Source organism: Lissotriton helveticus, chromosome 5_1 (assembly GCF_964261635.1).
Source record: "Lissotriton helveticus chromosome 5_1, aLisHel1.1, whole genome shotgun sequence".
NCBI lineage: Eukaryota > Metazoa > Chordata > Amphibia > Caudata > Salamandridae > Lissotriton > Lissotriton helveticus.
Window position 1 is genome coordinate 2139682173 of NC_136065.1, and position 15703 is coordinate 2139697875.

Consider the following 15703-nt stretch of genomic DNA (forward strand, 5'->3'; position numbering starts at 1 on the left):
ACAATCCACCCTACTCCAATCCAATTCACCCCACTCCAATCCAATCCACCTCACCTCTACCCAATCCAATCCACCTCCTCTCCAATCCATCCCACTTCAATCCAATCCACCCCACTCCAATCCCCAAAAATCTTCCCCACAACAATCTGCCTCACTCAATCCAAAACAATCTGCCCCACTTCAACTCAAAGCTGTCTGCCACACTCCAGTCCAAAATAATGTGCCCCACTCCAGTTTCACTCCAATCTGCCGGACTCCAATCAGCTCCAATTCAAAACAATCTGCCCCACTCCAATCTGCACCAACCTAGTATGCACCACTCCAATCCAAAACAATTCACCCCTCTCCAAAACACTCCAATCCAATCCACCCCAAACTAATCTAATACACCCTTCTTTCACCCCTTCGGCGCTAATGACAAAGCCATCTCGTCATGGGCGTTACCTGCGCTACGCGGATGACGAGCTGGCTTTGTCATAAACAAGCCATTTTTTAAATTCCCGCGCACAGCGGGAAAACGCGGTAGCGCGTTAGGGGTTAATTCACCCTACTCCAATCCACCTCAATCCAATCCACCTCACCCCATTTCAATCCACCCCACTCCAATCAAATTAATCCACCTCACTCCGCCCCAATCTACTCCAATCCAATTCGCTCACTATCTCAATCCACCGCAACCTCCTCCACCAGATTCCACCCGATTCCACTCTACGGCACTCCACTCCACGTCTCTGCACTCTACAACACTCTCTGCCACTGAACCACTGACCTCTACTCCCCTCTACTCAACTGTATGACACTCTACTCCATCTACTCCACTCAACAGCACTACTCCAACAAATCCAGTCTATGACACTCTACTCCTACCACTCCCCTCAAGGCTACTCCATGCCACTAACTTTAAACCATGCTGAAGAGCAGCCACACTGGTGTACACCACAGCGCATACACATTGCCAAAGCCAATAGTTCTTATAGGGGAGACCTATTGATTTTGCCAATGCTTGGTAATAGTGATGTCATTCTGATCCTTTGCCTAGAATATTTAGCATGTTAAGATGCACACAACTCATTGGTTTAACGCAGTGGGGAATCACACAATATGTAAGTGGTGGTGTGTCAAAGGTATTTTTAGCTGTCATTTGAATTATCACTTACATATAATAGTGTTTCGTTCCACTTTTTCTAAGTAGTTACTATTATACTATTTAATGATGCTCATATAATGGACCCAAGAAGGATGATTGTTCTTTGCAGTGATTCAAACTCCTGATCTGCAGTTATACAACCAGGGTGCAAGTCACAAAACTATTCTGCTATCAACCGCTTGCCTCCTCCCCAGGCTTTGTTTATTTAAAGGTTTGCTATCCAATCCTACGCCCCTTGTGCAGCACACATAGAAACAGGAAATTGCCTGTGATAGTTTATGTGCAGGAAGGTCACCCTTCCTGCACATAATTAATCATTTAAAAAAAATTCTGTTTTGCAACTTTAATGTGTGCTGCATTAAAGAGCACACATAGAAGTTACAAAACAGCATTTCAAGATTCCCTTCAACACAGGCACCCTTGCATTATGGTGCAAAGGTGCCTGTGTCGGCATTAGGCTGCTAAATTTAGCATCAGCGCAGGGGAAACGCAGGACTGCATCATATTCTTGAAAATATGGTGCAGCCCTGCATTTTGAGAATGCAGAAGCGTGGCGTTAGCAATGTTTGTTTGACGTTATACTTCTCCAATCTGTTGTACATATGCCCACAGGTCTCTTCAGCAATGACAAAGATGATCAATAGTCCTGTGATGTTGGTTTTCTATGATGTAAATTCTTGTGATGTCACATGCAAATTAGAGGGGCCTCACGTCTTCCCTTTCGCCCAGGGCCCCAGAAGTCCTAGGACCGGCCCTGGATGGAGCCGTGCAGCCCTGCAGGACTCCGGAGCCCGGAGGACGCACACTGCGGACTCACCGCAGCCCGCGCTGCTTCCTTGAGTTTCCACCGCCTTCCGGGCTGTGAGCTCTGCTCAGCGGCTGATCTGCGACCCTTATGGATTTTCTGCCATCTTTGCTCTTCCTTCCGGAGCAGGAGCGTGTCCAGTGAGCGCCCAGGAGACCGCAGGCAGCGAGGCCTCAGACAGCTCAGGAAGAGGATGGGAGGCGCGCACTGACTGCACGGGCGAGCTTCTATTCAAGAACCCCCCCCCCCACAGAAGAGATACCTTTTCTAGCGGAAGCCATCTCTCTGCGTATTTTTGGAAGAGTCAGCCCCCCCACTTGAAATGTTTCGGAGCCCCAGGCGAAATTTGCCTCTAGTTGCGCCTCTGCCTACACATGAGACAAGTCAGACTGTTCCAGGCCCCCAAAACTAGAGGTATGGATTGGGTGTTTGGGAATAGTCATTCTTTAATGTATATTGAATGAACAATTAACTGTTTTTGTGGGCATCTCTAAATTAGCCAGACAGCGCCACCTTGTGGCAGACTGTCACAAGCGCCGGTGTTGACTATCAAGTGCCGGTGCCGAGCACTGGAAACCACTGGCTCAAATTAAGCACTGTCTCTGCCCCCAATCCATCCTTCTTTAACGCGATCAGTGCCTGGCATGAGAAGGACGGTGGCTCCAATGTAGTCAAGATGTCCTTACGTCCAAGTCCCCCTCCACTCCCTTCCTCCTCAGGGATGTTTCTGGAGAGGTTCTCACTGCCAAGATTACCACACTGCAGGACCCAACGCCTTCCTTAATAAACCTCTTATTCGAGTCTCCTGCCTGTGCTTGTTGCCTCATCCACGCTGTAGGCGTAGGTGGTCCCATGTGCTAAGGGCAGCCCTGTTAAGTCCTAAGCAATAAGGGCAGCCATCTTAAGCCCCAAGCACTAAGGGCAGCCATTTTAAGTCCCAGGTGCTATGGGCAGCCATCTTAAGTCCCAAGCGCTAAGGGCAGCCATTTTAAGTCCCAGGTGCTAAGGGAAGCCATCCTAAGTCCCAAACACTAAGGGCAGCCATTTTAAGTCCCAAGCGCTAAGGGCAGCCCTCTTAAGTCCCAGGTGCTAAGGGCAGACATCTTAAGGCTGTCTCATGTTCACTACATTCCAGCATTACATCACTGGAATGTAGAATGTCACATGTTGGTTTACAGTCCAGAGATTCCCTGTTTGTCAGTTGCTTTGGGACTGCTGAGGCTGTGGCTAATAAACACATGACGTGAAGTATTCCTGTCTGCTGACTTTTATTATATGTTACTTCACCACAATTTGGCGACGATTTAGCCACAGCCAAGGATCCACGCAGTAAGAAGCCCTGCTTTCATCAAAAATATTTGGGCTGAAGACATTCTTGGGAAGACAGCATCGCCATCAGGAGGAACGAACAGGCCTGTATACTTTCATTTGAATGCTCCGATTTAGCGCTGGACGATTAGTATTCCAAATTCTATTTTTTTTTTATGGAAATACTAGTCATTTAAAGATAAAAGTCATCGCGCTGCGCTGCAGTGAAAGCATACAAGCTGTGCCTGTTGAGGGGAACGTTTTATGTAGGTCGAGGATTGTCTGCACACAGCATTGCTTAAAGTGAATTCATGGACAATTCGGAAAAGGTTAAACGGCATTTTGTTCCTGCGAGTTTGCCGACGCGAGCGCAAACACTCGAGAGCTCTGTGCGTGAAGCTGCGCATGGTCTAAAGACTTCGAATCTCCTCGTGACTCGAGCGCTCTCTGTTCGTTTCACCATTTGAGAAGTGCGCATCTGTTCCCAAAATGATCAGCGTGATCTTCAAGTATTAATAAAAAAATGAATGAAGTTTCATTATCTTAAGTGAGAGCCACCCGTTTCCTCCGTTCAAGCGTGTTTTGTGACAATTACTTTGTCAGTTCTCACACGTATTACGTGCGCTCAACAAGTAGAGTGCTAACCTATCTGAAGAAGGACTACAGGAAGTGGTTTTTCTTCATAGAAACAACTAGAACGCTGATTCTTATACTGGAGGGAGGATCACAGGAAGCTGTTTCTTTATTTAAACATCTATCCAGTTTAATAGAGAACTTATTAAAGGAATAAACACAGCTTGAATTCCAATAAGGAAAAAATATATAAATTAAATTAAAAAGGAAGAATTTCAAAGTTCTGAAAACATCAAACCAAGCATTTAAAAAAAAAATCACTCCAAAGGAAAATTGCTTATTTCCTTTTACACATCCGTGATGTTCACACGCAGTCCAAAATAACGGTCAACCAAAGAAGATTTAACTACACGCAGTCCGTGGTAAACTCAGTAGTGAAGAACATGCACATCCGTTATGTGCACACGTGAACAGAAGTAACAAGTCTATATATATACTCTTGTTAAAAAAAAATGTGTTTTTATTTGTCCATAGGCATCATCTGGAAGCTTCGAGTTGATTTATCATTTTGAACGACGTTGCGGATGTAAACGCCAATGGCGGCCAAGCAAACAAACGTGCAGCTGGTATCCACGGATCGTGGCCAAGAATACTCCTGAACGCAAAGCCAGAGTCGCTTTGATGCAGAATTAGTTCATACCAAAAAAAAGGAAAAACGCCTAGCGGGCGTCGTTCAAAATGATAAATCATCTCAAAGTCATTCGAAGCTCCGAGCACGCTCTGTGAAACAGTTTCAATAATAACGAGAAAGAACAGAAGCCTCACCGTAAACAACACCACAAGATTCCATGTTCTTTATTTATGTCTCCGCTCTAGAGAACTTCTGAACACCATTTATTGGTCTATTCTGGAATCGTTGTCTTGGTCCAAAGAGAACCCCTGAGAGAAGTGGGTTCGAAACGCGTTGACCTTTCATTATGTACCAAACAATTGCACCTTTAAAAAGTGTTGTCTGTGTTGTGCATTTCTAATTAGCACTTGATTTGAACAAACATATTGGGATTATATATCATGCACAACCAAAGTTTGATGGAAATTATTTCTTTGTTTGGTGTAGGTTCCTTGGTTCATTAATTTGAAAATAGGTATTTAGGTAACCAAGGAGTAGGTATGCGATGGTATGTAGGATGTGACTTGTTGTTGAATGGGGAATGCTGTATGAATATTCAGGTATGAATGTGAGCGGTGAGACAAGCCAAATTGTCGGCTGGTCTTTGTGTGATCTTTTCTAAATTCTTTTCCAAGTCTTCTTTTTAGTCTACTGCCATTTGCGGAGACCGAACCTGACTCTGGCATTTATGCCTGAATAAGAAAGATTTAGAATACTGCCTATGATTGACCAAGACGACTTTGGGTACCGATATATATTTGCTTCCTACGCCCTGATGAAGCCCCAGGCCAGATGGCCTTGTAAGGGGGCGAAACACGTGTTGGCTGTCTCTATCTGAATAAGATTCCTACAACGGAGTCATCTCACTTGTATATAAAACACTGCAGATAACAAACTGAGTCCGGAAAAATTTTCCAATATTACAAATACCAATATTCATATTTGTCCTGACCTTCCTTGGATTCTTCTTTCTTACAAGTGGGATGGGGGTCACCCACTATCAAGGACAAATATCTACTGTGCATTATACTAAATAATACAGCCAGTAAGGGATTGGGACCATTTTACTCCCCCTCATAACTTTTGAAGTTTCCCAGACGTTGCCGCCTGCTTTCTGCTGCTGATTATTGAAACCAAGCTGTTTTGCATTCGCACACGCGCGACCGGGGTTCAGGGAGCTCTCCCCGGCGGTCATTCCACTCTGAGCACCAACTTGACAAAGAAGCCCGTGAGTGGTGCACGTGGCAGCAAAAGTGAAAGCAGCTGCAGCGGCAAAAGTGAAAGCAGCTGCAGCGTCCCGCGAGTGGTGCGCGCGAGAGCGAGCACCAGGTCATATGTTTTCACTTATCGTGCCTGCGTCTGGGCACGATAATTCAAAACAGATGGTTCCTGTGCGGGTAACCGCAAGCAATAGGCCACACATGCACGAGCGTGTGGTGACCTTTTGAAGCCCCTTACAATACGTCTCGCAGAGCAGCACATGCACGCTGCTCTAGGCTCGACCTAAAAACCAAGCTCCCTGGAAGACACAGCATGGCATTTAACCTCTGTCTTTAAATGCAAGCAAATGTGACAAGATACAAATTAAAGTTAAAAGCCTCTTCACAAAAGAGAGTTTGTGGAAGAATACAGTAATTCAGGTTTGGGCAACAGGAGGGACGAACTCGAGCTGGACCGCCTCAACCAAATAAAGCTGGCAAATAGAAAGCAAGAAAATGTGGGTAACAAACCACAAATTTAATGGTAATCAACGGGCGGAATGCTTTCCTAGGACAGCTCCCTGCACATCCCAAGATGTCTTTAGCAAACCAGGCAGATGTGCTGTCTGGTAGGCTGCGACCTAATAATGGCCCACAGCTCAGAGGGCCCCCAGCTTCTTCCGGTCCTGCAAGTGACGACACAGCAGCAGTGAGGGGAAGTCTGAGGGACAGACAGGAGATTTTATTTTATTTTTGTATTTATTTATTTAATGCGATTTTATATAGCGCGATCATTACCCGAAGGTGTCAGAGCACTTTACATACATGCGATACATAAGGACTTAGGATTACATGCGTTACATAAAAAAATTACAAATGTACAAGTTATAAAGTCACACAAGGAAGAGATATTCAAGGAAGGGATACGAATAGATATACTCTAAGAGTCACATAGGAATGGTAGATAGTACAGAGGTCTACTGCATATACTAGTGATTAGAGTTATCTCTATATACATAGGGAAGGTATATGAATAGATATACTCCAAGAGTCACATAGGAACTGTAGACAGTACAAAGGTCTACAACATATACTAGTGATTAGAGTTATCTCTATATACATAGGGAAGGGATACGAATGGATATACTCTAAGAGTCACATAGGAATGGCAGATATACAGAGGTCTACTGCATATACTAGTGATGAGAGTTATCTCTATATACATAGGGAAGGTATATGAATGGATATACTCTAAGTGTCACATAGGAATGGTAAATAGTACACAGATCTACTGCATATACTAGTGATAGTAGTTATCTCTATATACATAGGGAAGGGATATGAATGGATATACTCTAAGAGTCACATAGGAATGGTAAATAGTACACAGATCTACTGCATATACTAGTGATAGTAGTTATCTCTATATACATAGGGAAGGGATACGAATGGATATACTCTAAGAGTCACATAGGAATGGTAGAGAGTACAAAGGTCTACTGCATATACTAGTGATTAGAGTTATCTCTAAATACATAGGGAAGGGATACGAATGGATATACTCTAAGAGTCACATAGGAATGGTAGAGAGTACAAAGGTCTACTGCATATACTAGTGATTAGAGTTATCTCTATATACATATATAAATACAAATAGTAGATTTTCTCAGGTCAAAACCCAAAAAACTAGGAAAGCAGAGTTCCATTAAGTGGGGTCGGAGGGGGCACGCAGTCACAACACCAAGGGAGGGTGGGAGGTATACAAGGGCATGGAGAAAAGGCAAATCAGAAAAAGGAAGAAACATTTAAGGATCGTCAAGGGGGAAACGAGGGAAAAGGGTAAAGGACGAGGGAATGGCCAAGAAGGCGGGTCGGTGTCCAGAGAAAAGCGGCCATGAACAGCAACAAAATGGCGGCCAGGACAAAAGAAAAAGTAAAGAAGTCCATGAGGGTGACTCAGTGAGTATGGATTAGAGTGCCAGAAGAGGTCCGGGGGTGCATAGTTCAGAAATCAAAGACAGGAAGCGCTCCCCCGAGTACAGGCTCATGGCCTGCATGTTGCAGTGGTAGCTTCCGGCACTGGAGCTGCTGCTCTGGCTGCAGGGCGAGCTGTAGAGGGAGCCCTTTCCGGGCGAGTAGTTGAGGGACAGGGAGGGAGGGGAGAGAGGGTGAGTGAGGGGGTGTGAGGGGGTGTGAGGGGACAGAGGGTGCGGCATGAGGCAGAAGGATGCTGCTCACAACCCTTGGGAGGCAGGGCAGCGTCAAGAGGCCGCTCAGCATCACTTTAGCGACAGATGTTGGCTCGACGCCACGCTTCTCTCTGCAGCTCCAAGTTTCCTCAGGGAGGTGGGCGGGGCTGGAATGAGGAAGCAGAGAGCTTCAGGTATGCAGCACCGGCCAGGGCAGGCCTGGGCAGAGCCTCTCCCAGACACGCTTCCAGTGCTGGAGCCCCAGAGGCACCACCGAGGCACCAGCCAGCACCACCAGCCAGCACAGCCATCAACACCACCTCCAGCCACCACCATCACCAGCTCCAGCCAACACCAGCACGACCAGCACCGGCCTGCAACATCACCAGCATCACATCCTGGTCCAGCTAAGCAGGCAGAGCGTCCTCTTTCGCCAAGACTCTGAGGCTCGCCAAGTCCCAGTATTTGTGCTCTGCGTCCTGGTGCTTCACAGTTTCTGTATTTATCCGTCACCGAGAGCGTGGTACAAATACAATGAGACTCTCTGTGAACCACACGCAACCAAACATTAAAAAATAAGACACCGCCAATGGGGAATCCACAAGCACAACGGCTGGCCCACCAGATCCGCAAGAAAGGGTGCCCAGAACAGAGAAAGCGCCACTTCGCCACAGTAAATATGGTCAGCGCTATACCCACGCGAAATCCATAACATTTGTGTTACAGAGTTGTACATGAGAAGAGGGCGGTATGTGGATAAGATTAACTGAGGGGTTATAGTATGCGGTGGCTATAAGCATCGGGTACCCCGTAAGAAAATTAGTTACTTACCTATGACTGGAGTTCTCTAGTATTGGTATCTTTCATAGATTCACATGCTTGAATCATTCCCAGTTGTCGAAGTGGAAGGCCCACGGTACCACAATAAAGCGGTATGCATCAGTATCATAGGCTATAATGTCAATGAACAGCTACTTTAGTAGCCTATCTATGTCCATTTTAAAAAGGACCAAACTCGAACTATAACCGATCAGGCGACAGCACCCTCTAGGACTCTCCAACAGAGGCGGAGTCCCTCAGATTTTCCAGTACATGTGAGGGCAGGTAATACGGAAGTTTAAGGGGAGCATCTCAGGGGAGGAGGACGGGTCGCACGTGAATCTATGAAAGATTCCAATACTGGAGAACTGCAGTTACAGGTAAGTAACTTACTTTCTTCTCCAGTTTAGGATCTTTCAGGGAGTCAAAAGCTTGAATCAGAGTGCCAAGCAGTATTGTAGCATTGAGCAAGGAGGGTACAGTTTAATACACACACACACACACATATATATACACACATAGTATGAATACTTCATATACGAGAAAACAATTATGAGGTATATAACACCATAAAATACATTTGTATTGAAATATTAATAGTTTATCAAAACAAAAGGAGTTTAGCCCAAAGGAACAAGAGTAAGGCAGAGCCACTTAATTAATGAAAGATACACAATGCGCCAGACTCTCTACTATTTTTGAGCTTCTTTTCTTTTTTGCTCATAAGCCAAACACATGTATTTATGTTTGTACCTCTATTTTATTTATACTTTTTTGAAAAAAATAACTTTTTTATCAAGTTTTTTGGGGAAGTAGTTAAAAGGAAAATTAGTGCAAATTTACATATATTACAAATACATTTATATTCATGTACATTCAACCTATTAAATGTACTCCAACACTATACATACAGTTATATACAAGTACTATACAAAGCAAATTAGTGAATTAAAGTGCAATGCATGAATCAAACAACCATAGGTTTTAAATAAACATCTATGTCACTGTAAGAGTATATACTCATTAACCATTTAGTTCATGAAAATAGGAAAGAATCCCTTGTTCTAATATGCTCTTTTGCCAATGTTTGTTTGATTCATGCATTGCACTTTAAAAAACTTGATAAAAAAGTAATTTTTTTCAAAAAAGTATATATGAAATAGAGGTACAAACATAAATAAATGTGTTTGGTTTATGAGCAAAAAAGAAAAGAAGCTCAAAAATAGTAGAGAGTCTGGTGCATTGTGTATTTTTCATTGAAATATTAATAGGCACATACCATAACTGAGGCTCACCTTATTGGAACACATGACAAAACATTGCCTTTCCTACGGCCGCATCACTGCGATCTGCTAATTCCAGACATCAGTACTGCGTGAATGCGTGGGTGCTCTTCCACATCGCAGCACCACATACCACCTCCAGCGGAACACCTGCAAACAGCAGCCGAAGTGGACACTGCCCTTTTTGAATGCCTTCGCTCTGAGTAGTCTGCCAGCTTTATTGAGTGGCAGAAATCCATCTTGAGATGGTTGCTTTTGTGACTTATGTATCCTGTTGAGATTGTCCATAAGACCAGTTGGTCAGTTTCTCAAAGCTGTTTAGTATGATGTAAATAGAATTTAAGACTGTTCAATGTCAAGGGTATGGAGAGACCTTTTGGCAGGTGATGCCGGATTTGAGAAGAAAGTACGAAGTATGATAGCTTCATTGAGATGAAATTGCAATGGAACCTTGGGAATGAATGTTGGATTTGTTCTGAGAAGAACATATTCATATTCATATTCATCAGTGAATGAATGAATACGCATTTCTATAGCGCATGGCTACCCTAGGGCATCCCAGCACATTTAGGACAAGAGAACATTTCCACTACTCAAGGAAAAAGAAAGGTCTTCAGCAGTTTCCTAAAAGGAGATGGTTAGATTCCAGGCGGATGGGCTTGGGGAGACGATTCCACAAGTTTGCAGCATGAAGGGCAAAATGTCGGCCACCCGTACGTGCCCGACGAATCCTAGGAACCGTCAAGAGTTGTTTGTTATTAGATCTAAGTGTCCTAGGATCCTGATAGGGTTGCAGCATAGGCACGATCACCGGGGGGCCATTACCGGTGATCGACTTATGCACAGTGCACATGGCCTTAAACCAAATTCTTTGTTGCACTGGAAGCCTAGCTGAGGTGCACCTCTGGACATTCATCAGAAGTCGGGCAGCACAATTCTGGACCACTTGTAAGACATTGATAGTCCCCTGCGGAGCACCCAAGTAGACCGCATTGGCGTAATCAAGCCTTGACAAAATAAGGTCCTGCACTAGTGAAACGCAAGAAGGGTTCCTGCGTTGTGAAAGTCTGTATCTCACTCACTCTTCTAGCTGAAGTGAGAGCCAACAGTAAAGCAACTTTCCACGAAACTTCAGGTCTGCTTTGTGAATGGGTTCAAATGGAGGTTTCATAGGTTGAGAGAGAATTACATTGAGATGCCATTGTGGGGGGAGCTCGTACCGAAGGAAAAGCTCTGACAACCCCTGCATAAATTGTTTGATGATCCTAGTGAAACAGAGAGAGAGTGCTAAGAGTGTCTGTACCATGAGATTGCGGCAAAGTGAACCTTGGCAGACGCATGCACCAATCCTGATTTCGAAAGTGATCCGAGATAAGGCAGAATCTGCTTCGATGATCCTTCCAACGGATGTAGATTAGATTGCTGACACCATGAACAGATTCGCTTCCATTTCAGCTTGCATTTTTTGTTCGTAGCTTCTGCTCTTGGATAGGATATCCCTACCGCCCTGAGGAATCTTTCAAGTCTCAGACCTCGTAGAATTTAGGAGCCATATACACAAGTGGAGAGAGGCTGGTTCGGAATGTAGGATGTAGCCCTGGTTTATAGTCAACAGTTCGTGTGTTGTTGGTAAGTGAATTGGATTGCACTCCGACAGCAGGAGAAGCTCCGTGAACCAGTGTTGCCTGGGCAACTTGGGAGCAATGAGGATGAGGCAACAATGCTCCACTTTCATTTTGTTGAGAACCTTTGGTATGAAAGGGAAGGGTGGGGAAAGCATATGCATAAATCCCGGACCATCTGATCAAAAAAGCATTCCCCCACGACCCCGGGAGCGGGTACCGACTGGCGTAGAATTGGCATTTGGTGTCTTTTCTGTCGCAAAGAGATCCAATGCTGGTTTGCCCCAAAGTAAGAATATCTTGTCCAGCTCCGATTGATCCACCTCCTACTCATGGCAACTGTCCTTGACTCTGTTGATCATGTCTGCTAGAGTATGGTTTACTCCGGATACCTGCTTGGCACTAAGGGATATCTGGTGGGTTGTGAGCCAGCTCCAAAGCTCCTGGGCTTCTTGGGAAAGTGTTAGTGACCATGCACCCCCTTGCTTGTTGATATAGTGCATGCTGGTCATATTGTCCATACCTACCAGCACCAAAGATGCTAATATTCTAGGAAGAAAGGCTTGTAGGGTGAGAGATTGGTTTCAGTTCCAAGTGGTTGATATGCATGGTTTTCCGGAGCACAGACCACTTCCCTGGAATTTGCAGGTCCTGCAAGTGGCTTCCCGAGCCCTCTAGAGAGAGGCATCTGCAGTTATTACGAAGCCGGGTATTGAAGCCAAAAAATGTGAGGCTTTCAGAGAGATGAGAGACCTGAGACCACCACGCTGATGTTTCCACCATCCTTGGGGTGATGCTTTTCAAGTCTTTGTATGACCCTTTCGTTTGGATCTATGCGCTTGGAGCTTCTCTTGCAATGGCCTTATCTTTATGCGTGCTAGTGAGACTAGGTTGATTGTGGAAGTGATCATGCTCAGCAGCAACTTGTACAGCGTCACTGAAACTGATTATTTTCTGGAAATATTGAACGCCAAATTTGTTAAACTTCATTGTCCGTCTTGCGAGAGAAAAGCTTTGTTTGTATCCAAGTTGGCTCCTAGAAAAAGAGGGCCCAATTCACAGAATTAACTTAAGACAAAATCCTAAACTTACTACTTTTGGTATTCACAGAATGCACTTACTACTTTTGGTATTCACAGAATGGATTTACGACTACTAACTTTATGTCCGCACTCGGGCTGGAAATTCCGGCCTGGAGGTGGAGCTTCCGGCTTGGGGCAGAGCTTGTGGCCCGGAGGCGGAGCTTCCACTTGGAGGCGGAGCTTCCGTCTCAGAGGTGGAGATTTAGCCATGGCTGAAATCTCCACGTCTGGGCCAGAAGCACCGCCTCCGGGCTGCAAGCTCCACCCCACGCTGGAAGCTCCGCCTCCGGGTTGCAAGCTCCGCCCCCAAGCCAGAAGCTCCGCCTCTGGGCCGGAATCTCCGGCCCGAGTGCGGACGTAAAGTTAGTAGTCGTAAATCCATTCTGTGAATACCAAAAGTAGTAAGTGTATTCTGTGAATACCAAAAGTAGTAAGTGCATTCTGTGAATACCAAAAGTAATAAGTTTAGGATTTTGTCTTAAGTTAGTTCTGTGAATGGAAGGCTTTCATAGCTTTGGATGCTTGCAATGGTGTTGAGGTTTTCAGCAGCCAGTTGTCTAGATAGGATATCGGATGACCTTGTTTTCTGAGAGTAGCTGCTACTGGGGCAAGGCATTTGGTGAATATGTGGGGAGCGGACTTGAGGCCGAATGGGAAGACTTGGAATTGGTAATGGGTGCCGGCTACGGTGAAGTGCAGATATTTGCGGCGTTTGGGAAGTATGGGGATGTGGAAATACGCAGCCTACAAGTCCAGAGATATCATACAGTCTCTGCTGTTTAGGACGTGCAGGATGTAGGGAAGCGTGATCATGCAAAAGGATTGCTTGCAGAAACATTTGTTTAGATTCCTGAGGTCTAGGATGGGTCTCCATTTCCCTGTTTTCTTTCTTATAAGGAAATAAATGGGAATAGAATCCCATGCTTCTCTGGGAAAATGGAACTTTTTCGATTGCTACCTTGGTATGCATGATGAGGTCTTTTTTCAATCAGTGAAGACAAGGGGGTACGCTCACCTTGGAGGACTGTCTGGTGGTCTTTGGATAAACTCAAGAGTATTGCCATACGCGACCAGGTCCACTACCCATCTATCTAAAGTTATCTCTCTCCATTGAGGGTGGTAGTTGGAAATGTTTGCAACCACCGAATGGGAAGAAATGGATGTAGCCGGCACCTGATTGAGGTCACTGCTTGCAACCGGTGTCTTGACTCAGGGGGGGGAGGGTGGGGGGGGGGGAGGGGGAGGGAGGGTTTTGTTCTCAGCAGGGGCATTGTTTTGTTTATGCCGCCGAAGCTGGTTGATGAACAATTGTTGCTGGTACGTAGGCCTGTATTAAGACTAGAGTGTTAGTACTGTTGGGAATGCTGATATCTTCCTTTGTAGGTTAAAAACCTCTTCCACGCACCCCTTAAAAGGGCAAGTGTCTGAACTGAAGAGAGCCAAGAGATCTGTACGTATCTGTTTTGATGGCCAACAGAGATTGTCTAAGTGTTTGTCAAATCGCGTTTTCCCATCGTAGGCCATATCCAGGATCTTGGACTGCACCTCTGGCCTGAAGGATGTTGCTTTGAGCCATCCGTGCCTTTTTAAGACTGGTGCCCCTGCTAGTTGCTATAAGCCAGTGGAAGCGATGTCCATTGCATAGTATACTGTTTTCGATGAGGTGCATTCACCCTCCTGCAAGGTTTTTCTTGCTTCAGATTTAGTTTCCTAAGGCACTAGGTCGATGGGACGCCAATATCAAACCACATCTGCCGATCATAGAGGACTGGCCCCACTTACGGTGATGGCAGACATGGTGGAGAATATCTGGCCTATATTGTCCAAGCGCCTACCCTCCTTGTCTCGTGGAGTAGAGATGGGGGCGGAAGGATTTTTGGAGTGATGTTCGCTGCTTCAAAAAGCACAGAATCTGGCTTGGGATGTCCAGTAAGGCAAGTTGGGGCGTCGTCTGGAGCGATGTATTTTTTGTCAATACAAGGAGGAACCGCAGCCACCGTAGCCAAGTTCCTCACTACTTTAGACCCCTCCTCCCAGATATAATCAATGATAACGACGGCTCGGACTGACTTCCTTGTTTGTTCTTTAAAAGTCTTACAAAAAGCAGTCGGCCTGTTTGAACAAAATTAGCCGGTGAAACCTTGCTGTAGCCTGGTCCATTAAATTATGAAAAACCCCAATGTCCTCTGGGAGAGAGTCTACAGGCTGTGGTGGCGGAAGCGAAGGAGTGGGAATAAGGTAAGATACGGTAATAGTCCCATTCATCTTTCTGAGGCTGCGATTTAGGAATTTCACCTTCTTCCCTTTCGTCAACTGATGTTGATGGGTCTTCCCTTGGTGGCGCTGCTCTGTTGGAAGAAGGCATCATCCTGGGCGTAATAGATAAAGGAATAGGACTTTGAGCGGCAGGAGAGGTAAGCTGAGGTGGAACTACTGGATTCTACTGCAGAGGATAAGGGAACCTTTACCGGTAATCTTGCAGCATTTCCTGCAGATCTTGAAATAGTGACATGGGCACTTGTACGTCACCCTGTCTGGGCTATGGATCAGAATGGTACTGATAATGCTCATAATGTTTCTTTGTAGGAGGGGAATAATAATGCTTCTAGTACTGCTCTTCCTCTTCAATATCGTCATCATCCAGATACTTAAATTGGAGCTCTGATGGGCTGGGAGCTGCTTCAAAAGATCCCTCGTCACTTGACTCCTCCAGGTCTAATAGGTGATTTGGGGGAAGAGAAGAAACTTTGCTGGGTGAAGTCAATTTAGGTCTCAGTGTTGTTACTGAAATTTTGCTGATTGTTATCATTGCTGACGGTATCGTCGGCGTCATCGCCATCGACCTGATGGTCACCGACAAGGTATCAGGTTGCCGTAAGTGTTTAGGTGTTGTCGGTACATCCCCGTCAACGAGGTCTTCGTTGACAGTGTCGGTGTTATTGTCGACGTAGCCATCGATGGTGCCTTCTTCGATGGGATCGGTGCGCAGACAGATGTTGTCCTCGC

General features: G+C 45.4%; 1 pseudogene; it reads right to left on the reverse strand.

The window, feature by feature from the left end:
* The window catches only part of LOC144752879 (COMM domain-containing protein 5-like), a 130131-nt pseudogene extending 115066 nt beyond the window's left edge, over positions 1-15065 (reverse strand).
* Positions 15066-15703: the final 638 nt, after the last annotated feature.